We start from the raw sequence: 27057 nt of genomic DNA, 5'->3' as shown, positions 1-27057 counted from the left end.
GGTTCTTACCATTATAAAGATGTATATTGAAAATAATCAGGTGGCCGGGCCTGCACTCAACCAAACCAATCAGCGTTGCAGTGCAAAGTATGGGGAAAAGATACCGTAATCCAACCACAAGTCACTTTAGACACCAATAACTAAGTTGTAGTCACAGAACAAATGTAGCAGAGCTGAACACAAGCCAGCTCCGAAGAAGCTAATAAACAAGCTCTGTCAACAAAACCCATCCCGTCCTGCAGACGTACCAAACCTCATACCAGTCATGGGTGAATGGAAATCTCTGGAGTCTGATAAATAATACAAGGCACCGCTATAAAATATGGATGAGTCCCAGTTTTTCACATTAACATTGAGGAATATAGAAGGGGCCGGCGTTAGAATCAATATTTCATATAAATATATGAGGGTGAGGTCCATATGGGCACATAATGTATACGAGGGGGTAAAGTGTCTGCTACATGTGCTCAGAGCAAGTCTCAAGTGTTCTGGAAGGAAAGCACAAGTTCTAATCTGCATGGAGGAACGGTATAGCCTGCAGTGCTGACTAATCTAGATGGATCCCTTTATACAGATGTAGCAGAGCTGTACTTGTCATGTAACTCTTCAAAGATACACATCGGGCTGTTGCATAAAAAAAACCCAAAAACATTGTAAATAGTCTTGTGGACAATCTCAGGAGGAACACGACAGGGCTGAAAAAGGTCCTACAATCTATAGATTACAATATAATATAGTACCACATGATGATGTAGGCACAGATTGTACTGGCTCCTCCTCTCTCCTGGTTAATAATACAGACAGATAGTTTGTGGGAAGCAGTACACACTGTAAATCATGTGGATACAGATAGTGCTGCCTCCCTGTATATAGTCTAGATACAGATAGTACTGTCTCCCTATATATAATCTAGGTACAGATAGTACTGCCTCTCCTGTATATAATCTAGGTACAGATAGTGCTGCCTCCCCTGTATATAATCTAGGTACAGATAGTGCTGCCTCTCCTGTATATAATCTAGTTACAGATAGTGCTGCCTCCCCTGTATATAATCTAGGTACAGATAGTACTGCCTCTCCTGTATATAATCTAGGTACAGATAGTGCTGCCTCCCCTGTATATAATCTAGGTACAGATAGTGCTGCCTCCCTGTATATAGTCTAGATACAGATAGTACTGTCTCCCTATATATAATCTAGGTACAGATAGTACTGCCTCTCCTGTATATAATCTAGGTACAGATAGTACCGCCTCCCCTGCATATAATCTAGATACAGATAGTGCTGCCTCTCCTGTATATAATCTAGGTACAGATAGTGCTGCCTCCCCTGTATATAATCTAGGTACAGATAGTACTGCCTCTCCTGTATATAATCTAGGTACAGATAGTACTGCCTCTCCTGTATATAATCTAGGTACAGATAGTGCTGCCTCTCCTAATCTAGATACAGATAGTGCTGCCTCCCTGTATATAATCTAGGTACAGATAGTACTGCCTCTCCTGTATATAATCTAGGTACAGATAGTGCTGCCTCTCCTGTATATAATCTAGTTACAGATAGTGCTGCCTCCCCTGTATATAATCTAGGTACAGATAGTACTGCCTCTCCTGTATATAATCTAGGTACAGATAGTGCTGCCTCCCCTGTATATAATCTAGGTACAGATAGTGCTGCCTCCCTGTATATAGTCTAGATACAGATAGTACTGTCTCCCTATATATAATCTAGGTACAGATAGTACTGCCTCTCCTGTATATAATCTAGGTACAGATAGTACCGCCTCCCCTGCATATAATCTAGATACAGATAGTGCTGCCTCTCCTGTATATAATCTAGGTACAGATAGTGCTGCCTCCCCTGTATATAATCTAGGTACAGATAGTACTGCCTCTCCTGTATATAATCTAGGTACAGATAGTACTGCCTCTCCTGTATATAATCTAGGTACAGATAGTGCTGCCTCTCCTAATCTAGGTACAGATAGTGCTGCCTCCCTGTATATAATCTAGGTACAGATAGTACTGCCTCTCCTGTATATAATCTAGGTACAGATAGTGCTGCCTCTCCTAATCTAGGTACAGATAGTGCTGCCTCCCTGTATATAATCTAGGTACAGATAGTACTGCCTCTCCTGTATATAATCTAGGTACAGATAGTGCTGCCTCTCCTGTATATAATCTAGCTACAGATAGTGCTGCCTCCCTGTATATAATCTAGGTACAGATAGTGCTGCCTCCCTGTATATAATCTAGGTACAGATAGTGCTGCCTCCCTGTATATAATCTAAGTACAGATAGTGCTGCATCCCTGTATATAATCTAGGTACAGATAGTGCTGCCTCCCTGTATATAATCTAGGTACAGATAGTACTGCCTCCCCTGTATATAATCTAGGTACAGATAGTGCTGCCTCTCCTGTAAATAATCTAGGTACAGATAGTACTGCCTCTCCTGTATATAATCTAGGTACAGATAGTGCTGCCTCCCCTGTATATAATCTAGGTACAGATAGTACTGCCTCTCCTGTATATAATCGAGGTACAGATAGTGCTACCTCTCCTGTAAATAATCTAGGTACAGATAGTACTGCCTCCCCTGTATATAATCTAGGTACAGATAGTGCTACCTCTCCTGTAAATAATCTAGGTACAGATAGTACTGTCTCCCCTGTATATAATCTAGGTACAGATAGTGCTACCTCTCCTGTAAATAATCTAGGTACAGATAGTACTGCCTCCCCTGTATATAATCTAGGTACAGATAGTACTGCCTCCCCTGTATATAATCTAGATACAGATAGTACTGCCTCTCCTGTATATAATCTAGGTACAGATAGTACCGCCTCCCCTGCATATAATCTAGATACAGATAGTGCTGCCTCTCCTGTATATAATCTAGGTACAGATAGTGCTGCCTCCCCTGTATATAATCTAGGTACAGATAGTACTGCCTCTCCTGTATATAATCTAGGTACAGATAGTACTGCCTCTCCTGTATATAATCTAGGTACAGATAGTGCTGCCTCTCCTAATCTAGGTACAGATAGTGCTGCCTCCCTGTATATAATCTAGGTACAGATAGTACTGCCTCTCCTGTATATAATCTAGGTACAGATAGTGCTGCCTCTCCTAATCTAGGTACAGATAGTGCTGCCTCCCTGTATATAATCTAGGTACAGATAGTACTGCCTCTCCTGTATATAATCTAGGTACAGATAGTGCTGCCTCTCCTGTATATAATCTAGCTACAGATAGTGCTGCCTCCCTGTATATAATCTAGGTACAGATAGTGCTGCCTCCCTGTATATAATCTAGGTACAGATAGTGCTGCCTCCCTGTATATAATCTAAGTACAGATAGTGCTGCATCCCTGTATATAATCTAGGTACAGATAGTGCTGCCTCCCTGTATATAATCTAGGTACAGATAGTACTGCCTCCCCTGTATATAATCTAGGTACAGATAGTGCTGCCTCTCCTGTAAATAATCTAGGTACAGATAGTACTGCCTCTCCTGTATATAATCTAGGTACAGATAGTGCTGCCTCCCCTGTATATAATCTAGGTACAGATAGTACTGCCTCTCCTGTATATAATCGAGGTACAGATAGTGCTACCTCTCCTGTAAATAATCTAGGTACAGATAGTACTGCCTCCCCTGTATATAATCTAGGTACAGATAGTGCTACCTCTCCTGTAAATAATCTAGGTACAGATAGTACTGCCTCCCCTGTATATAATCTAGGTACAGATAGTGCTACCTCTCCTGTAAATAATCTAGGTACAGATAGTACTGCCTCCCCTGTATATAATCTAGGTACAGATAGTACTGCCTCCCCTGTATATAATCTAGATACAGATAGTGCTGCCTCACCTGTAAATAATCTAGGTACAGATAGTACTGCCTCTCCTGTATGCTGCCTCTCATGTAACTCTTCAAAGATACACATCGGGCTTTTGCATTAAAAAAAACCAAACAAACATTGTAAGTAGTTTTGTGGACAATCCCAGGTGGAACACGACAGGGCTGAAAAAGGTCCTACAATCTATAGATTACAATATAATATAGTACCACATCATGATGTAGGCACAGATTGTACTGGCTCCTTCTCTCTCCTTGTTAACAATACAGAAAGATAGTTTGTGGGAAGCAGTACTCACTATAAATCATTTGGGTACAGATAGTGCTGCCTCCCTGTATATAGTCTAGATACAGATAGTACTGCCTCCCTATATATAATCTAGGTACAGATAGTACCGCCTCCCCTGTATATAATCTAGATACAGATAGTGCTGCCTCTCCTGTATATAATCTAGGTACAGATAGTGCTGCCTCCCCTGTATATAATCTAGGTACAGATAGTGCTGCCTCTCCTGTATATAATCTAGGTACAGATAGTGCTGCCTCCCCTGTATATAATCTAGGTACAGATAGTACTGCCTCCCCTGTATATAATCTAGGTACAGATAGTACTGCCTCCCCTGTATATAATCTAGATACAGATAGTGCTGCCTCACTTGTAAATAATCTAGGTACAGATAGTACTGCCTCTCCTGTATATAATCTAGATACAGATAGTGCTGCCTCACCTGTAAATAATCTAGGTACAGATAGTACTGCCTCTCCTGTATGCTGCCTCTCATGTAATTCTTCAAAGATACACATCGGGCTTTTGCATTAAAAAAAACAAAAACATTGTAAGTAGTTTTGTGGACAATCCCAGGAGGAACACGACAGGGCTGAAAAAGGTCCTACAATCTATAGATTACAATATAATATAGTACCACATCATGATGTAGTCACAGATTGTACTGCCTCCTTCTCTCTCCTTGTTAACAATACAGACAGTTTGTGGGAAGCAGTACTCACTATAAATCATGTGGGTACAGATAGTGCTGCCTCCCTGTATATAATCTAGGTACAGATAGTACTGCCTTTCCTGTATATAATCTAGATACAGATAGTGCTGCCTTTCCTGTATATACTCTAGGTACAGATAGTGCTGCCTCTCCTGTATATAATCTAGGTACAGATAGTACTGCCTCCCCTGTATATAATCTAGATACAGATAGTGCTGCCTCTCCTGTAAATAATCTAGATACAGATAGTGCTGCCTCCCCTGTATATAATCTAGGTACAGATAGTACTGCCTCCCCTGTATATAATCTAGATACAGATAGTACTGCCTCTCCTGTATATAATCTAGGTACAGATAGTACCGCCTCCCCTGCATATAATCTAGATACAGATAGTGCTGCCTCTCCTGTATATAATCTAGGTACAGATAGTGCTGCCTCCCCTGTATATAATCTAGGTACAGATAGTACTGCCTCTCCTGTATATAATCTAGGTACAGATAGTACTGCCTCTCCTGTATATAATCTAGGTACAGATAGTGCTGCCTCTCCTAATCTAGGTACAGATAGTGCTGCCTCCCTGTATATAATCTAGGTACAGATAGTACTGCCTCTCCTGTATATAATCTAGGTACAGATAGTGCTGCCTCTCCTAATCTAGGTACAGATAGTGCTGCCTCCCTGTATATAATCTAGGTACAGATAGTACTGCCTCTCCTGTATATAATCTAGGTACAGATAGTGCTGCCTCTCCTGTATATAATCTAGCTACAGATAGTGCTGCCTCCCTGTATATAATCTAGGTACAGATAGTGCTGCCTCCCTGTATATAATCTAGGTACAGATAGTGCTGCCTCCCTGTATATAATCTAAGTACAGATAGTGCTGCATCCCTGTATATAATCTAGGTACAGATAGTGCTGCCTCCCTGTATATAATCTAGGTACAGATAGTACTGCCTCCCCTGTATATAATCTAGGTACAGATAGTGCTGCCTCTCCTGTAAATAATCTAGGTACAGATAGTACTGCCTCTCCTGTATATAATCTAGGTACAGATAGTGCTGCCTCCCCTGTATATAATCTAGGTACAGATAGTACTGCCTCTCCTGTATATAATCGAGGTACAGATAGTGCTACCTCTCCTGTAAATAATCTAGGTACAGATAGTACTGCCTCCCCTGTATATAATCTAGGTACAGATAGTGCTACCTCTCCTGTAAATAATCTAGGTACAGATAGTACTGCCTCCCCTGTATATAATCTAGGTACAGATAGTGCTACCTCTCCTGTAAATAATCTAGGTACAGATAGTACTGCCTCCCCTGTATATAATCTAGGTACAGATAGTACTGCCTCCCCTGTATATAATCTAGATACAGATAGTGCTGCCTCACCTGTAAATAATCTAGGTACAGATAGTACTGCCTCTCCTGTATGCTGCCTCTCATGTAACTCTTCAAAGATACACATCGGGCTTTTGCATTAAAAAAAACCAAACAAACATTGTAAGTAGTTTTGTGGACAATCCCAGGTGGAACACGACAGGGCTGAAAAAGGTCCTACAATCTATAGATTACAATATAATATAGTACCACATCATGATGTAGGCACAGATTGTACTGGCTCCTTCTCTCTCCTTGTTAACAATACAGAAAGATAGTTTGTGGGAAGCAGTACTCACTATAAATCATTTGGGTACAGATAGTGCTGCCTCCCTGTATATAGTCTAGATACAGATAGTACTGCCTCCCTATATATAATCTAGGTACAGATAGTACCGCCTCCCCTATATATAATCTAGATACAGATAGTGCTGCCTCTCCTGTATATAATCTAGGTACAGATAGTGCTGCCTCCCCTGTATATAATCTAGGTACAGATAGTGCTGCCTCTCCTGTATATAATCTAGGTACAGATAGTGCTGCCTCCCCTGTATATAATCTAGGTACAGATAGTACTGCCTCCCCTGTATATAATCTAGGTACAGATAGTACTGCCTCCCCTGTATATAATCTAGATACAGATAGTGCTGCCTCACTTGTAAATAATCTAGGTACAGATAGTACTGCCTCTCCTGTATATAATCTAGATACAGATAGTGCTGCCTCACCTGTAAATAATCTAGGTACAGATAGTACTGCCTCTCCTGTATGCTGCCTCTCATGTAATTCTTCAAAGATACACATCGGGCTTTTGCATTAAAAAAAACAAAAACATTGTAAGTAGTTTTGTGGACAATCCCAGGAGGAACACGACAGGGCTGAAAAAGGTCCTACAATCTATAGATTACAATATAATATAGTACCACATCATGATGTAGTCACAGATTGTACTGCCTCCTTCTCTCTCCTTGTTAACAATACAGACAGTTTGTGGGAAGCAGTACTCACTATAAATCATGTGGGTACAGATAGTGCTGCCTCCCTGTATATAATCTAGGTACAGATAGTACTGCCTTTCCTGTATATAATCTAGATACAGATAGTGCTGCCTTTCCTGTATATACTCTAGGTACAGATAGTGCTGCCTCTCCTGTATATAATCTAGGTACAGATAGTACTGCCTCCCCTGTATATAATCTAGATACAGATAGTGCTGCCTCTCCTGTAAATAATCTAGATACAGATAGTGCTGCCTCCCCTGTATATAATCTAGGTACAGATAGTACTGCCTCTCCTGTAAATAATCTAGATACAGATAGTGCTGCCTCTCCTGTATATAATCTAGGTACAGATAGTACTGCCTCCCCTGTATATAATCTAGGTACAGATAGTACTGCTTCTCCTGTATATAATCTAGGTACAGATAGTACTGCCTCCCCTGTATATAATCTAGGTACAGATAGTGCTGCCTCTCCTGTATATAATCTAGGTACAGATAGTGCTGCCTCCCTGTATATAATCTAGGTACAGATAGTGCTGCCCCTCCTGTAAATAATCTAGGTACAGATAGTGCTGCCTCCCCTGTATATAATCTAGGTACAGATAGTACTGCCTCCCCCGTATATAATCTAGGTACAGATAGTACTGCCTCCCCTGTATATAATCTAGATACAGATAGTGCTGCCGGCCTGTATATAATCTAAGTACAGATAGTACTGCCTCTCCTGTATATAATCTAGGTACAAATAGTACTGCCTCCCGGTATATAATCTAGGTACAGATAGTACTGCCTCCCCTGTATATAATCTAGGTACAGATAGTGCTGCCTCTCCTGTATATAATCTAGGTACAGATAGTGCTGCCTCCCCTGTATATAATCTAGGTACAGATAGTACTGCCTCCCCTGTATATAATCTAGGTACAGATAGTGCTGCCTCCTCTGTATATAATCTAGGTACAGATAGTACTGCTTCTCCTGTATATAATCTAGGTACAGATAGTGCTGCCTCCCTGTATATAATCTAGGTACAGATAGTACTGCCTTCCCTGTATAAAATCTAGGTACAGATAGTGCTGCCTCTCCTGTATATAATCTAGGTACAGATAGTGCTGCCTCTCCTGTATATAATCTAGGTACAGATAGTACTGCCTCCCCTGTATATAATCTAGGTACAGATAGTGCTGCCTCCTCTGTATATAATCTAGGTACAGATAGTGCTGCCTCCTCTGTATATAATCTAGGTACAGATAGTGCTGCCTCCTCTGTATATAATCTAGGTACAGATAGTACTGCCTCCTCTGTATATAATCTAGGTACAGATAGTGCTGCCTCCCCTGTATATAATCTAGGTACAGATAGTACTGCCTCTCCTGTATATAATCTAGGTACAGATAGTACTGCCTCTCCTGTATATAATCTAGGTACAGATAGTGCTGCCTCTCCTAATCTAGGTACAGATAGTGCTGCCTCCCTGTATATAATCTAGGTACAGATAGTACTGCCTCTCCTGTATATAATCTAGGTACAGATAGTGCTGCCTCTCCTGTATATAATCTAGTTACAGATAGTGCTGCCTCCCCTGTATATAATCTAGGTACAGATAGTACTGCCTCTCCTGTATATAATCTAGGTACAGATAGTGCTGCCTCCCCTGTATATAATCTAGGTACAGATAGTGCTGCCTCCCTGTATATAGTCTAGATACAGATAGTACTGTCTCCCTATATATAATCTAGGTACAGATAGTACTGCCTCTCCTGTATATAATCTAGGTACAGATAGTACCGCCTCCCCTGCATATAATCTAGATACAGATAGTGCTGCCTCTCCTGTATATAATCTAGGTACAGATAGTGCTGCCTCCCCTGTATATAATCTAGGTACAGATAGTACTGCCTCTCCTGTATATAATCTAGGTACAGATAGTACTGCCTCTCCTGTATGTAATCTAGGTACAGATAGTGCTGCCTCTCCTAATCTAGGTACAGATAGTGCTGCCTCCCTGTATATAATCTAGGTACAGATAGTACTGCCTCTCCTGTATATAATCTAGGTACAGATAGTGCTGCCTCCCTGTATATAATCTAGGTACAGATAGTACTGCCTCTCCTGTATATAATCTAGGTACAGATAGTGCTGCCTCTCCTGTATATAATCTAGCTACAGATAGTGCTGCCTCCCTGTATATAATCTAGGTACAGATAGTGCTGCCTCCCTGTATATAATCTAGGTACAGATAGTGCTGCCTCCCTGTATATAATCTAGGTACAGATAGTGCTGCCTCCCTGTATATAATCTAGGTACAGATAGTGCTGCCTCCCTGTATATAATCTAGGTACAGATAGTGCTGCCTCCCTGTATATAATCTAGGTACAGATAGTGCTGCCTCCCTGTATATAATCTAGGTACAGATAGTACTGCCTCCCCTGTATATAATCTAGGTACAGATAGTGCTGCCTCTCCTGTAAATAATCTAGGTACAGATAATGCTGCCTCTCCTGTATATAATCTAGGTACAGATAGTGCTGCCTCCCCTGTATATAATCTAGGTACAGATAGTACTGCCTCTCCTGTATATAATCTAGGTACAGATAGTGCTACCTCTCCTGTAAATAATCTAGGTACAGATAGTACTGCCTCCCCTGTATATAATCTAGGTACAGATAGTGCTACCTCTCCTGTAAATAATCTAGGTACAGATAGTACTGCCTCCCCTGTATATAATCTAGGTACAGATAGTGCTACCTCTCCTGTAAATAATCTAGGTACAGATAGTACTGCCTCCCCTGTATATAATCTAGGTACAGATAGTACTGCCTCCCCTGTATATAATCTAGATACAGATAGTGCTGCCTCACCTGTAAATAATCTAGGTACAGATAGTACTGCCTCTCCTGTATGCTGCCTCTCATGTAACTCTTCAAAGATACACATCGGGCTTTTGCATTAAAAAAAACCAAACAAACATTGTAAGTAGTTTTGTGGACAATCCCAGGTGGAACACGACAGGGCTGAAAAAGGTCCTACAATCTATAGATTACAATATAATATAGTACCACATCATGATGTAGGCACAGATTGTACTGGCTCCTTCTCTCTCCTTGTTAACAATACAGAAAGATAGTTTGTGGGAAGCAGTACTCACTATAAATCATTTGGGTACAGATAGTGCTGCCTCCCTGTATATAGTCTAGATACAGATAGTACTGCCTCCCTATATATAATCTAGGTACAGATAGTACCGCCTCCCCTGTATATAATCTAGATACAGATAGTGCTGCCTCTCCTGTATATAATCTAGGTACAGATAGTGCTGCCTCCCCTGTATATAATCTAGGTACAGATAGTGCTGCCTCTCCTGTATATAATCTAGGTACAGATAGTGCTGCCTCCCCTGTATATAATCTAGGTACAGATAGTACTGCCTCCCCTGTATATAATCTAGGTACAGATAGTACTGCCTCCCCTGTATATAATCTAGATACAGATAGTGCTGCCTCACCTGTAAATAATCTAGGTACAGATAGTACTGCCTCTCCTGTATATAATCTAGATACAGATAGTGCTGCCTCACCTGTAAATAATCTAGGTACAGATAGTACTGCCTCTCCTGTATGCTGCCTCTCATGTAATTCTTCAAAGATACACATCGGGCTTTTGCATTAAAAAAAAAAAAAAACATTGTAAGTAGTTTTGTGGACAATCCCAGGAGGAACACGACAGGGCTGAAAAAGGTCCTACAATCTATAGATTACAATATAATATAGTACCACATCATGATGTAGGCACAGATTGTACTGCCTCCTTCTCTCTCCTTGTTAACAATACAGACAGTTTGTGGGAAGCAGTACTCACTATAAATCATGTGGGTACAGATAGTGCTGCCTCCCTGTATATAATCTAGGTACAGATAGTACTGCCTTTCCTGTATATAATCTAGGTACAGATAGTGCTGCCTTTCCTGTATATACTCTAGGTACAGATAGTGCTGCCTCTCCTGTATATAATCTAGGTACAGATAGTACTGCCTCCCCTGTATATAATCTAGATACAGATAGTGCTGCCTCTCCTGTAAATAATCTAGATACAGATAGTGCTGCCTCCCCTGTATATAATCTAGGTACAGATAGTACTGCCTCTCCTGTAAATAATCTAGATACAGATAGTGCTGCCTCTCCTGTGTATAATCTAGGTACAGATAGTACTGCCTCCCCTGTATATAATCTAGGTACAGATAGTACTGCTTCTCCTGTATATAATCTAGGTACAGATAGTACTGCCTCCCCTGTATATAATCTAGGTACAGATAGTGCTGCCTCTCCTGTATATAATCTAGGTACAGATAGTACTGCCTCCCCTGTATATAATCTAGGTACAGATAGTGCTGCCTCTCCTGTATATAATCTAGGTACAGATAGTGCTGCCTCCCTGTATATAATCTAGGTACAGATAGTGCTGCCCCTCCTGTAAATAATCTAGGTACAGATAGTGCTGCCTCCCCTGTATATAATCTAGGTACAGATAGTACTGCCTCCCCCGTATATAATCTAGGTACAGATAGTACTGCCTCCCCTGTATATAATCTAGATACAGATAGTGCTGCCGGCCTGTATATAATCTAAGTACAGATAGTACTGCCTCTCCTGTATATAATCTAGGTACAAATAGTACTGCCTCCCGGTATATAATCTAGGTACAGATAGTACTGCCTCCCCTGTATATAATCTAGGTACAGATAGTACTGCCTCCCCTGTATATAATCTAGGTACAGATAGTGCTGCCTCCCTGTATATAATCTAGGTACAGATAGTGCTGCCTCCCATGTATATAATCTAGGTACAGATAGTACTGCCTCCCCTGTATATAATCTAGGTACAGATAGTGCTGCCTCCTCTGTATATAATCTAGGTACAGATAGTACTGCTTCTCCTGTATATAATCTAGGTACAGATAGTGCTGCCTCCCTGTATATAATCTAGGTACAGATAGTACTGCCTTCCCTGTATAAAATCTAGGTACAGATAGTGCTGCCTCTCCTGTATATAATCTAGGTACAGATAGTGCTGCCTCTCCTGTATATAATCTAGGTACAGATAGTACTGCCTCCCCTGTATATAATCTAGGTACAGATAGTGCTGCCTCCTCTGTATATAATCTAGGTACAGATAGTGCTGCCTCCTCTGTATATAATCTAGGTACAGATAGTGCTGCCTCCTCTGTATATAATCTAGGTACAGATAGTACTGCTTCTCCTGTATATAATCTAGGTACAGATAGTGCTGCCTCCCTGTATATAATCTAGGTACAGATAGTACTGCCTTCCCTCTATAAAATCTAGGTACAGATAGTACTGCCTCTTTTTTAAATGGAAGAATATAGGTTAAATGATCTTATTTTTGTCCTCTTGGCCTGGGGATTCTCATCTGGTCTTTGTTAGCAGCAGATACTTTGATGTTTTTCCCATTTGATGGTATTTTATTAATTGATGAATGATCCCTAATTACTGAATCCAATAATAATCCCTTAAATTGAGTGTATTGCCTTGGTTAAAGGGATTTGTATGTGGCTGCAAAAAAATAATAAAAAAAATTGCTTATTTCTACAAACAGCTCCCCAATTGTCCATAGGCAGTGACTGGTATTGCAGCTCAGCTTCAATTAAAGGAGTTCAGTTGTGTACTACTGATGGTGTATTGTTAGGATAGGTTATGAATAGCAGATTAGTGTATGGGGGGGGCGTTCTGACTCCCGACACCCCCTATTGATCAGCTGAGCTCTACGAGCCCTCTACCCTGTATAGTATAGGGGCACAGTTATATTCACTTAAACGTAAAGATGTATACAGCTGAACAACAGTTTGTCACTGGGTTCAAATGCAATACCAGACACAGCCTAAATACAAGGGGGGCGCTGTTCTGTTACTTTTGGTAGACTAAAGGTTAGCCTGGCCAGGGCGCTCTCATATCTTATATTACAGTTATGCTGTATATACCATTTATATATATATTTTTCTTACCCAATTCCGGTAAATTGTGTCAGTGGAGATCTGGCAGCAGAAACAAGATGTAGCCGATGGCCGTCACGTGAGCGTTCCATGTGGTGTCTCTTTGATAGGTCTGAAGCATATGCGGAAACATGTCATGTATTAGTGATGGAGAAGAGAGACATAAGAGTCAGAGAACCTTCCAGATCCCCGGTGCGCGGCCCGCACATTATTTTGCACCAGTGCTCGTCACTCGTGTACTTGCAGCCCATATCACTTACCGCCAGGCGCTCAAGGCTCTTCATGTTGGGCCCTTAGGAATGGACTGTCATGTAAGTCAATCTGAAGGATAAATCCATCTGTGTCTAGTAGAAGACAATGCCAGGTAGGTTTTGTCTGGTCCCAAACACGACCAGGTAGGTTGTGGTCCAGGGTTACGATGTTTACTCAGCTTCCCCACCATTACTGTCCACGGAGCATCTACATGTCCACCAGTTACAGCTGGTTTAGAGTGTCAATATTTCCAGTATTTTGTGTCACTGCCTTGTGGATGACTCCATATGAGGGCTTGTTTTTTGTAGAATGAGATGTAGTTGGTACCATTTTGGAATATATGAGAATTAGTAAATTTTTTTTATTTTTTGATGGGTCAATCTAGTGAAATTGTCCTTGTACATATAAGCTATGGCTGGGGATGTTGTAAGGATGATGTGAATGCCGCAATAGACAAAGAGATGGGAATGAATATCATAGTTTATTACCCGGGTATTATGGAAGGTGTTCTTGAACAGGGGGGTTGTTTTAATAATGTGTATGTCAGGATTATGGAAAAGGAGGAACATTCTACAGAAAAGGGGTAGCACAGAAGAGGTCTGGGACAGGGGAGTGGGAAATGGAGCATTCACAAGAATGATAACTGTTTCTATGGCATGGCGGTGTTACTGACAGATCTGGCAAGCTTAGACGTTGGTGTGCAGGTGGAAGGTGGGAAATTTAGAAGTTGGGTGTTGGCTAAATTAGATGAAGTTAAGGGAAGATTTGGGGGAAACAGCTGATATACAGTAATCTAAGAGAGAGGGGTCAGAGGAGACCTGTAGAGAGCTGTAAACTAGAAGAACAGAACAGTATTATGGGAAGGGAAGAGCATTCTAAAGAAAAGGTGCAGCACAGGAGAAGTCTTAGACGATGAAGTGGAGGCTTCTATGACGTGATGTCCCGAAGTAACAATGGCATCATTGACTGACTTGGAAAGCTCAGATCTTTGTATGCTGCTTGTTATTGAGAAATTCTGAAGTCAGGTCTTAGCTAGATTAACATTGAGGGAAGAAATCCTGGAAGAAACAGCAAAGGGACATCATGATGTACAGTGTAAGATATATAGAGCTGAGAGTCATGGAAAAATCCAACATGGCGTGCTGGTTGTAGGTGGGAAACCTAGAAGCTGTGTCTTGAATAGATTAAAAACCAAGGAAGGAAATCATGAAGGAAACAGCAAAGGTCAGAGGTGACTGAGTTTAGTGTCATGTGGTACGTACACCCTTGGGGGGATGCCATGCAGGCTCAGTGGGTACAAGCCAAGTCCCTATTACTACCTGTGTCCCTATTACCAACTTTGTCCCCATTACTAGCTGTGTCCCCATTACTACCTGTGTCCCTATTACTACCTGTGTCCCTATTACTACCCGTGTCCCTATTACTACCTGTGTCCCTATTACCAACTGTGTCCCCATTACTAGCTGTGTCCCCATTACTACCTGTGTCCCTATTGTTAGCTGTTTTCCTATTGCTACTTGTGTCCCTATTACTACCTGTGTCCCTATTACTAGCTGTGCTCTATTACTAGCTGTGTCCCCATTACTAGCTGTGTCCCTATTACTAGCTGTGTCCCTATTAATACCCATGTCCCTATTACTAGCTGTGTCCCTATTACTAGCTGTGCCCTATTACTAGCTGTGTCCCTATTACTAGCTGTGTCCCTATTACTAGCTGTGTCCCTATTACTAGCTGTGTCCCTATTACTGTGTCCCCATTACTATCTGTGTCCCTATTACTAGCTGTGTCCCTATTACTAGCTGTGTCCCTATTACTACCCGTGTCCCTGTTACTACCTGTGTCCCTATTACTAGCTGTGTCCCTATTACTATCTGTGTCCCTATTACTACCTGTGTCCCTATTACTATCTGTGTCCCTATTACTATCTGTGTCCCTATTACTACCTGTGTCCCTATTACTACCCGTGTCCCTATTATTACCCGTGCCCCTATTACTACCTGTGTCCCTATTACTACCCGTGTCCCTATTACTACCCGTGTCCCTATTACTACCCGTGTCCCTATTACTACTTGTGTCCCTATTACTACCCGTGTCCCTATTATTACCTGTGTCCCTATTACTACCCGTGTCCCTATTACTACCCGTGTCCCTATTATTACCTGTGTCCCTATTACTACCCGTGTCCCTATTTCTAGCTGTGTCCCTATTATTACCTGTGTCCCTATTACTACCCGTGTCCCTATTTCTAGCTGTGTCCCTATTACTACCCGTGTCCCTATTACTACCCGTGTCCCTATTATTACCTGTGTCCCTATTGCTACCCGTGTCCCTATTTCTAGCTGTGTCCCTATTATTACCTGTGTCCCTATTACTACCCGTGTCCCTATTTCTAGCTGTGTCCCTATTACTACCCGTGTCCCTATTTCTAGCTGTGTCCCTATTACTACCTGTGTCCCTATTACTACCTGTGTCCCTATTACTACCCGTGTCCCCATTCTTTAGCTGTGTCCCTATTACTACTGTGTCCCTATTGCTTCCTATCGGCTGTCACCCCATTACGGACATGTTAACATGTAGACAATTTGTTGCATACATTTCTGCAGCTGTAAGTCCGTTCTGTCCATGTGAATGGGGTTGTATTAACAGGATGCAGAATTCATATGTACGGGACAGTCAGAAATTCTGCACCAAATCTGCAGCATGTGAACACTGCCTATCACTCACCCCCATAAGTAGAGGTCTCCTCCTTTTTGCTGTACCCCCATTGCCGGGCACATCTTCCTTTCTAGATACCTCCCCCCCTTTTTACAAAGTCCCATCTAGATCCCGACCCCGACCCCCCCTGTAATGCTGATTAAACTCCTGTATGTCATTAAGCGGAGTCTCGGTCATCACAAATGTCATGTTTTCCACTTCCGTCTCTCGGAGGGATGTGCAGCTGGGACATAACACTAAGCTGTCCCCTGGGATCTGGGGGGGGGGGGGATTACATAACCACAAGAACCGCTGGTGGCTCCGACCTGCCATTGCTACCAGAATTGCAACATAATAAGAAAAAGGGGGAACGAAAAAGAGCAACATTGTAACAAAAGCCACAATAAAGAAAAGCTCCCCATCAGTGTCAGTCACCGGAGGGAATCCCAGGGGGGGCGGCCAGGATTGTACAGCACCGTGACATCACAGCAGTGTTACTGAAGCTGAGAAAGACTGCAGGATCTGAGGGAGGGATGGGGGGGGGGGGGATGAGCTTCCTCCTCCTCCTCCTCCTTCTCCTCCTGGACCACCGTTTTATACAGAAAACAGAGCCATGCTAGAGACAGAGAGGTGGAGGATGGGGGGGACATAAACAAGAAAAAAAATCAATGGTAAATGAATCCCCAATTAAATCCACTAGATGGAGCCGGCTGTGATTGTGGGGATTTCATTCGTGCGCTAAGGTAGAAGAGGGATCAGATCGTCTGAATTGTGGAATTAGCAGGAAAAGGAAGCGGCAAGAAGGGGAAAAAACTGCAACAAACCCCCAGCGGCTGCCTGGCATCTCCTCCATGAAAGCTGTCATCTGGGGGGGCTAGCAAAACAACAAGCCAGGGCTAGCGGTGTCTGGAGCCCTCCATGGCAGTCTGTGGACCAGCAGCAGGTAGGAACATCCGAGCCCTGGTCACATCCAGGTTGTCTATAGGGGGTGGGGGGGCTTTATTGCATCTGGTCAGACCCTACAGACACTGGATCTCCTCGCTGGCCATTTGATGTGCGGGTCAGGTAGGTAGAAGGCTATGGAGATAGTGAGGGGGCTGGAAAGGGTTAATGCAGCATTTATTTGGGGGGTAGGGGGGTGTCAGTCCATGCGATTACATGGATACAAGTTCAGCCTTAGGGTCAGGTTTATCCCTGAATATTGGGATTATGGATTTAGAAAATTTTTGGAAGCCGTTCTGCAGGTTGTCACCCGGGATGGAGGGGACGGGTAGTCATGGTGGTCACAGATTATTCTGGATTCATCTGGGATTTTGGAAAAGGAGAGAATGACTTGTGTGATCTGTGTCCTGCGTGTTGTCAGTAAAGGTGTCAGTAAGAGGGGGGTCGGACTAGGCTGCCATGTTAGTGTTGCATACAGATGTAGCAGAGCTGAATTGGACCAGAATTTTACTCTGCATCATCTGAAAAATGAAGCCATGTTACATCTGACAAACTTCGCTCTGCTACATGACAAACCGAGCCGTGCTATAGAAGTTTATCAGTTCTTCATCTGACACATCCAGCTCTGCTACATCTGAACATACTATATATCACAGAGAAATCTAATTCTGCAACATGTAACAAACATAACTCTGCTACATCTGCACATACTATATATCATAGAGAAATCTAATTCTGCAACATGTAACAAACATAACTCTGCTACATCTGCACATACTATATATCATAGAGAAATCTAATTCTGCAACATGTAACAAACATAACTCTGCTATATCTGACCCAAACCACTTTGGTAGATCTCATCATGCTTACATGGCTTTGCTAACTCAGCTCTGCTACATTCAGCCATACCACATCTGGAAACAGGACTGAAATGTTTGACAAACTCAGCAACACCTGACACATACAGCTCTGCTACATCTCCGGAGCGTAGCTCAGCTTCATCCAACAAACTCAAGCCAGCCACAGTACGAGTGACAAGTTCAGTCTTACAACACCTGACAGATTTAACCCTAAGACAACTGACAGACTCGGCACTGCTACATCTGCAAAACTTAAAGATGTAGGAAGCTCAGCCCTGTAACAAGCCTAACTCTGCTGTATCTGATAAACTTAGCTCATACTCACTCGGCTCTGCTATATCTCAGCTTCAAGCTTTGATTTGTTGTATTTGACAAACTCAGCTCATCTACATATAGACAAATTAAGGGTTTTAGATAAACTGGTATAACATTGTTATAAATGAACCATCAAGGATTGGCAGATTCTCTGCTGCTTTATACAGATGTAGTGGAGTTGAATTTGTCATGCAGCTTATTGGTGACCTCATTGTTCACACACTCAGGTAACCTATAGGAAATGAAAAGCCCCCGATAATGATGATGTCAATATGAATTGTGGTGGATGACACACTCAGCTCTGCTGCGTCAGTAAGTAGAGGTAGAAGGGGCACATCCCAAAATATACAGTAAATGAATGAGACAGAGACCAAGTCCTAACAGATAAGTTGGCTCCTACAATTTATATACTTGCACATGTAGTGGAGCTGAGTTTGTCATCTGGCACCATTCTCCAGGGCAGGTTCTAGGACAGGGCGCTCGGTTTTCCTGATATAAATCTCCAATCTCCCTGCTTTCTTTCACATATCCATAGTTTACCACCACTAGGGGGAGCGCAGGAGCTTATTGCACTTACTATAGGGATAAATGTTTAGACTGTATGCACTCAGCTCCCTCTAGTGGTGGCCACAGGAAGACTGAATTATCATCTATCTCCCAGCCTGGGCAGCGGGTTGGGTGCTTTGTAACTGAAAAGCAGATGCTGCACAAATAAGAAGAAAGGAGTCCATGCGGGCGAGACCCGGAAATAGTAGAAGATATTGCAGTACCTAAAGGAAAGTGACAGAAAACGGAACATAGAATAGAAAATAACAACATGATATAATATCACATATGTACTATAAAATATACCAAAACTATCTATCTCCTATCTATCTATCTCCTATCTATCTATCTATCTATCTATCTATCTATCTATCTATCTATCTAACTCCTATCTATCTATCATCTATCTATCTATCTATCTATCTATCTAACTCCTATCTATCTATCTATCTATCTATCTAACTCCTATCTATCTATCTATCTATCTATCTATCTATCTATCTATCTCCTATCTATCTATCTATCTATCTAACTCCTATCTATCTATCTATCTATCTATCTATCTATCTATCATCTATCTATCTATCTATCTATCTATCTATCTATCTCCTATCTATCTATCTATCTATCTATCTATCTATCTATCTATCTATCTATCTATCCATCTATCTCATCTATCTATCTATCTATCTATCTATCTATCTATCTATCTATCTATCTATCTCATCTATCTATCTATCTATCTATCTCATCTATCTATCTCATCTATCTATCTATCTATCTATCTATCTATCTATCTATCTATCATCTATCTATCTATCTATCTATCTATCTATCTATCTATCTCCTATCTATCTATCTATCTATCTATCTATCTATCTATCTCATCTATCTATCTCATCTATCTATCTATCTATCTATCTATCTATCTATCTATCTATCTATCTATCTGTCCATCTCTCTCTCATGACTTTGTTCTGTGGGGTAGCCAGCTCTCATCATATTTCGCACATCTGATATCTGTGTGTTGGATGGATATAAATAAGCCTTCCCCGGGTTTGGCACACATCTCCCCGCCATACGGCCTTTCCCTTTAATTACTGACTCATGACGCGTCCGGTTTTTCGCCTTGAGCCGGGTAATTAGCGACGGACGACAATTTCACACTTTGTGCTTGACACTAAATGAAAGTCATGGCCGTCACATGTTGTCATTGTGGACAGCCCACTCTGTAATATGAGCAGGGGGCGTCCTATCTATTACTACAAAGGTTAGATTTGGCTGCAGCTGCGTCCCCCTCCTCCCCTCCCCTCATTATGGGGCTGAAGATAACACTACCCCAGATATCGTATGGTGCACACAATGTGGAGGTGAATCAGGAACGGTATTTCATGTTCTTTCTAGTCCAAATCTCAGTTTTTGATATTGTTGGTAACTGATGAGTTCTGATGGTCATGTGACGTACACAGCGCTCGGACGTATGGATGGAACACGAAAGAAGGTGCCAGTACTATATTACAGCAGCCATGGGGGGCAATAGCAGAGATAGAAATGAGGCCCTTTTCTGGAGCTGCTTATCACCGGGACACTCACTGATCGGTGACAATCCCAGGATTCCAGATCGGTGGTGTGCAGTGAACTGCAGTACCAGGAACCACCACAACCTGAACAGGACTAAGAAGAATTAGGCTACGAAACAATAAGGACCCTTATTTCAACTGATCAGCAGCGATCCCTGAACTTAGACCCTCATGGACTAAATGTAGAGCTCAAACATCACCAACATACAGTGCTCACATAGTACCAACATACAGTGCTCACATAGTACCAACATACAGTGCTGAAATAGTACCAACATACAGCGCTTACATAATACCAACGTACAGTGCTCACATAATACCAACATACAGTACTCACATAGTACTATCATTCAGTGCTCACATAATACCAACATACAGTGCTGAAATAGTACCAACATACAGTGCACATATAGTACCAACATACAGCGCTTACATAATACCAACATACAGTACTCACATAGTACCATCATATAGTGCTTACATAATACCAACATACAGTGCTCACATAATACCAACATACAGTGCTCAAATAGTACCAACATACAGTGCTCAAATAGTACCATCATACAGTGCTCACATAATACCAACATACAGTGCTCACATAGTACTATCATACAGTGCTTACATAATACCAACATACAGTGCTCATATAGTACCAACATACAGTACTCACATAATACCAACATAGAGTGCTCACATAATACCAACATAGAGTGCTCAAATAGTACCAACATACAGTGCTCAAATAGTACCAACATACAGTGCTCACATAATACCAACATACAGTGCTCTCATAATACCAACATACAGTGCTCAAATAGTACCATCATACAGTGCTCACATAATACCAACATACAGTGCTCACATAGTACTATCATACAGTGCTTACATAATACCAACATACAGTGCTCATATAGTACCAACATACAGTGCTCACATAATACCAACATACAGTACTCACATAATACCAACATACAGTACTCACATAATACCAACATAGAGTGCTCACATAATACCAACATAGAGTGCTCAAATAGTACCAACATACAGTGCTCAAATAGTACCAACATACAGTGCTCACATAATACCAACATACTGTGCTCACATAATACCAACATACAGTGCTCACATAATACCAACATACAGTGCTCACATAATACCAACATGCAGTGCTCACATAGTACCAACATACAGTGCTCAAATAGTACCAACATACAGTGCTCAAATAGTACCAACATACAGTGCTCACATAATACCAACATACAGTGCTCAAACACCACCAACATACAGTGCTCAAATAGTACCATCATACAGTGCTTACATAATACCTACATACAGTGCACATATAGTACCAATATACAGTGCTCAAATAGTACCAACATACAGTGCATACATAATACCAACATACAGTGCTCACATAATACCAACATACAGTGCTCAAATAGTATCAACATACAGTGCTCAAATAATACCTACATGCAGTGCACATATAGTAACATCATACTGTGCTCAAATAGTAACAACATACAGTGTTCTCATAATACCAACATACAGTGCTCAAATACCATCATACAGTGCTCAAATTGAACCAACATACAATGCTCACATAATACCAACATACAGTGTTCACATAATACTAACACACAGTGCTCATATACCATCATACAGTGCTCAAATAGTACCAACATACAGTGCTCACATAACACCAACATACACTGCTTAAATAAATACAACTAACATATGGTACTCAAATAGCAAGAGCATATACTGTATAGTACAAATGGCATTAGAGCTCTTTATGGTGGTACTAACCTACACTGCTCAAACAACATCAACATTCAGTCCCCCCAAAACACCAGCATATATAGCTCAAATAATACAAACATGTAGTACTCGAATAACACAAACATACAGTGCTCAGATAATACTACAATATAGTCCCAAATAACGCCAGAACATATAGCTCAAAATAACACCAACGCACAGTCCTCCAATACTAAAATATAGCCCCCAAATAATACCATCATACAGTACTCACATAATACCACCATACAGTGCTTAAATACTACCACCATACAGTGCTTAAATAATACCACCATACATACAACTTAGATAATACAAAAATACTGTGCCCAAATAACAGCAACATCTTTCAACCAATACCGCCATGCAGTGCTCACATAATACTGACATCCAGTGTCCAAATACTACCACTTTACATGGCTCATATAATGCCGCATACACACTGACTAGCTGTCCATATATACAATATTCTTATAGAGCTATATAATTGTCACTGCCATATGGTTAATGTTATGATTCGGAGTAGTCACAGACTAATGGCTACCAGACATCCTGTAGCGCCCCCTTTAGCAGTGCTGGCTGATGTGACTGCACATATCACACACCACATAGGCCGGTCCTGTCAGTGAGGCATTGTCATACTATATGTGACTGTATAGTATACCGCCACCATGTGCAGTGACCTCGGTTGACCACACAGGTGATGCGTCTTCTGGCCGATGGCGCGGTGATTATAATGGCTGACAGGACTCATAAACACACATGTTCTTTCCAATGTCTTACAACGTTGCAAACATCCAAATATTGGCGGGTGCCAGGAGGTGGTACTTGGGCTCCCCGGCCCGCGCTCACTCATTGTATTACGAATAGCGTTTATAGCGGTGACACAAAGCAGAGACGCTCGAGATGTTTTGTGTACATTGGAGGAATCGCCTGCAGGTTGATGAGAATGCTGATAGTGGGAACTGAGTCCTGCCGGATTGTACGACTGCCCAAGACGTTGCGAGGTGCAGTTAGTCCTTGTGTGACTAGATTATATATACATATATGTGCAGGCCGTGTAGTAACTGGAGATAGTAGTGACCGCCATACACAGCAGGAGACCGTGCAGGGAGACATCGGAGGATCTGTCCTACATTACAGCAGCGAGGGTGCACAGGAAATTTCAGCAAATCAAACTATCTGGGGTCACTAAGATCTGCAAACCCCGAGCGCCAATCTGTGACATGTGGGAGGGGCAGAAAGCAAAGGTCACGTGAAACCTAAAAAACATCAGATCACATGGTTGGGGATGATTGTGCGATGTCTTGTTCATGGACCGGTTGTCCCAATCCTTGACCTGGCAGACCTGGGTTTATCACTCCAGCAGATTGCAGCGTCCAGGGTGAAATATCAGCGCTGGTCAATGTTGTGTGTCCTGGTGGTTGGAAGAACAAGGATGGACTGGAATAACCACAAGCGGTGCGAGGAGGCGACCACTGCACCGGGAGGGGGGATCATCTGATTGGAAGCATGGCACATAGTGGTCCAGTCTGTACTGCAACTGAAATTGGACGTCACATCCACAAGCCTAGAAAGGCAAAAAGTGTGGATATAAATCACTAGAAGGGGCTACCACCACATTGGGCTACGAGCCAGACATCCAGCTACAGGTGCTCCACTGACCTCATATCACCGCTCTCACAGGCTATCATGGTGCACAGCAAGATGGCAATGGAGACTGAAATGAAAGTTTACCCTCTTCAGTGATGAGTCCTGGAATGGAGGTCTATCCTCTTCTTTTAGGAGTCCTGGAATAGAGGTCTATCCTCTTCATTGAGGAGTCTTAGAATGGAGGTCTATCCTCTATCGTAAGGAGTCCTGGAATGGAGGTCTATCCTCTTCAGTCCTGGAATGGAGGTCTATCCTCTTCTTTTAGAAGTCCTGGAATGGAGGTCTATCCTCTTCAGTGATGAATCCTGGAATGGAGGTCTATCCTCTTCAGTGATGTCTGGAATGGAGGTCTATCCTCTTCAGTGAGGAGTCCTGGAATGGAGGTCTATCCTCTTCAGTGAGGAGTCCTGGAATGGAGGTCTATCCTCTTCAGTCAGGAGTCCTAGAATGGAGGTCTATCCTCCTCAGTGAAGAGTCCTGGAATGCAGGTCTATCCTCTTGCGTGAGGAGTCCTGGAATAGAGGTCTATTCTCTTCAGTGATGTTTCCTGGATTGGAGGTCTATCCTCTATGGTGAGGAGTCCTGGAATGGAGTTCTTATCCTCTATAGTGATGAGTCCTAGAATGGAGGTCTATCCTCTTCAGTGAGGAGTCCTGGAATGGAGGTCTATCCTCTTCAGTGAGGAGTCCTGGAATGGAGGTCTATCCTCTATAGTGATGAGTCCTAGAATGGAGGTCTATCCTCTTCAGTGATGGGTCCTGGAATGGAGGTCTATCCTCTTCAGTGAGGAGTCCTAGAATGGAGGTCTATCCTCTTCAGTGATGAGTCCTGGAATGGAGGTCTATCCTCTTCAGTGATGAGTCCTGGAATGGAGGTCTATCCTCTTCAGTCCTGGAATGGAGGTCTATCCTCTTCAGTGATGAGTCCTGGAATGGAGGTCTATTCTCTTCAGTGAGGAGTCCTGGAATGGAGGTCTATCCTCTTCAGTGAGGAGTCCTGGAATGGAGGTCTATCCTCTTCAGTGATGAGTCCTGGAATGGAGGTCTATCCTCTTCAGTGATGAGTCCTGGAATGGAGGTCTATCCTCTTCAGTCCTGGAATGGAGGTCTATCCTCTTCAGTGATGAGTCCTGGAATGAAGGTCTATCCTCTTCAGTGAGGAGTCCTGGAATGGAGGTCTATCCTCTTCAGTGAAGAGTCCTGGAATGGAGGTCTATCCTCTTCAGTGATGAGTCCTGGAATGAAGGTCTATCCTCTTCAGTCCTAGAATGGAGGTCTATCCTCTTCAGTGAGGAGTCCTGCTATTGTCTTAGACACAAAGCTAGTCAGTGATTGTTCTGGAGACCACATGGGTTATGCATGAAGAGGCCTTCACAAGAGAACACCACTGCGGTCCTACTCCTATGGTGTGGGGTGATATAATGTACAGTGCCTGGGCCCCTCTAGTCTACACTTCCAGTGCACTTGGTGATACATGGATTTGGATCAGACGACATGTTCCTCGTGTTCCTATGAGCAGCCTAAATGGACTAAACCTGCTACCGTGACCTGCAGTGTCTCCGGACTTGTCTCCCATCGACCACATCTGGAACATCAATGGTCGGCAATGGACTGGCAGACAATCCTGAATTTCGCCAAGTACAGTATGGCAGAACATTCCTCCGATGACCATTAATACCCTCACTGATAGTGCGCCAGGATGTATAAAACAGGGATTCCTGCGGGGGGCGCTCTCTCCATACTAAATAGATCCAGAAGTGCTGAATATTTTTTACATTTTTTATCATTTGCATATCATAGTCCTCTCCATAAGGAAAAGTCAGCCATTTGTAGACAGTGGTTTTTTGGGGGTCTTGCCCCTCTGATTGGCTGGAGGTCTGACCTCTGGGATTTCACGCCCATGTATGTTGTTCATAAAAATCTATTGGGATTCGGATTCGAAAACTTTCCAACGACTATCCATAGAAACCAATCACAATGAAGTCTCTGGTTTGACAAGTGAAGTAACTTACATTACAACCACCAGATGGCGCCGCGCTGGGGTATAACAGTGCCATCTATGTTACATCACTGGCACACTGCCGACATGTATGGCAGTCACCAGCTGGCGGTTACTATACTGGCGCAGAGGCTCCTCGCTGGGCTGGTAGACGAATCTAATTATATTCTACACTTCTCGGTTTAGTTAATTGATAATTAATAAAGTATATGTTTTACTAGATTTAATTACCAGCCCGGTACATTGTAGGGCGACACGTGAGTGCAGGAAAAACTGTCACCGTCTATTATTTCACACTTATTTCCCTCGCTGATATTGTTTATACCCCGAAAGTTTAAATGATCGGTAACACGAGAGAAGTGTATAGCAAAACATATCAGAAATAACTACATCAAAAATACCGTACTCATTATATCCGAGGAGACGCTAATATATAGGATTTGTCTTATATGGAGAGATCACAGTAGTTCTATAGATCACTATTATATAATACTGCCATTATGAGCAAGGTAGTATCATAGTAGTTATATTCTTGTACATAGGAGTAGTATTATAGTAGTTATATTCTTGTACATAGTAGCAGTATTATAGTAGTTATATTCTTGTATATATGAGTAGTATTATAGTAGTTATATTCTTGTACATAGGAGCAGTATTATAGTAGTTATATTCTTGCACATAGGAGCAGTATTATAGTAGTTATATTCTTGTACATAGGAGGTAGTATTATAGTAGTTATATTCTTGTACATAGTAGCAGTATTATAGTAGTTATATTCTTGTACATAGGAGTAGTATTATAGTAGTTATATTATTGTACATAGGAGTAGTATTATAGTAGTTATATTCTTGTACATAGGAGGTAGTATTATAGTAGTTATATTCTTGTACATAGGAGGTAGTATTATAGTAGTTATATTCTTGTACATAGGAGTAGTATTATAGTAGTTATATTCTTGTACATAGGAGCAGTATTATAGTAGTTATATTCTTGTACATAGGAGTAGTATTATAGTAGTTATATTCTTGTACATAGGAGGTAGTATTATAGTAGTTATATTCTTGTACATAGGTGGTAGTATTATAGTAGTTATATTCTTGTACATAGGAGTAGTATTATAGTAGTTATATTCTTGTACATAGGAGTAGTATTATAGTAGTTATATTCT

At 41.8% G+C, this 27057-nt stretch overlaps 1 protein-coding gene across 1 annotated transcript in view; it reads left to right on the top strand.

The window, feature by feature from the left end:
• The first annotated feature begins 16784 nt into the window (after positions 1-16784).
• Positions 16785-27057, top strand: part of DGKB (diacylglycerol kinase beta) — a 320729-nt gene continuing 310456 nt past the window's right edge. The window contains exon 1 of the mRNA XM_075271811.1: positions 16785-17132. The gene's annotated coding sequence lies outside the window, so the exon portion shown is untranslated. The remainder of the gene's footprint in view (positions 17133-27057) is intronic.

The sequence above is a fragment of the Leptodactylus fuscus genome, chromosome 4 (genome assembly GCF_031893055.1).
Source record: "Leptodactylus fuscus isolate aLepFus1 chromosome 4, aLepFus1.hap2, whole genome shotgun sequence".
NCBI classification, from domain to species: domain Eukaryota; kingdom Metazoa; phylum Chordata; class Amphibia; order Anura; family Leptodactylidae; genus Leptodactylus; species Leptodactylus fuscus.
This window is presented reverse-complemented; position numbering and strand designations above follow the sequence as displayed.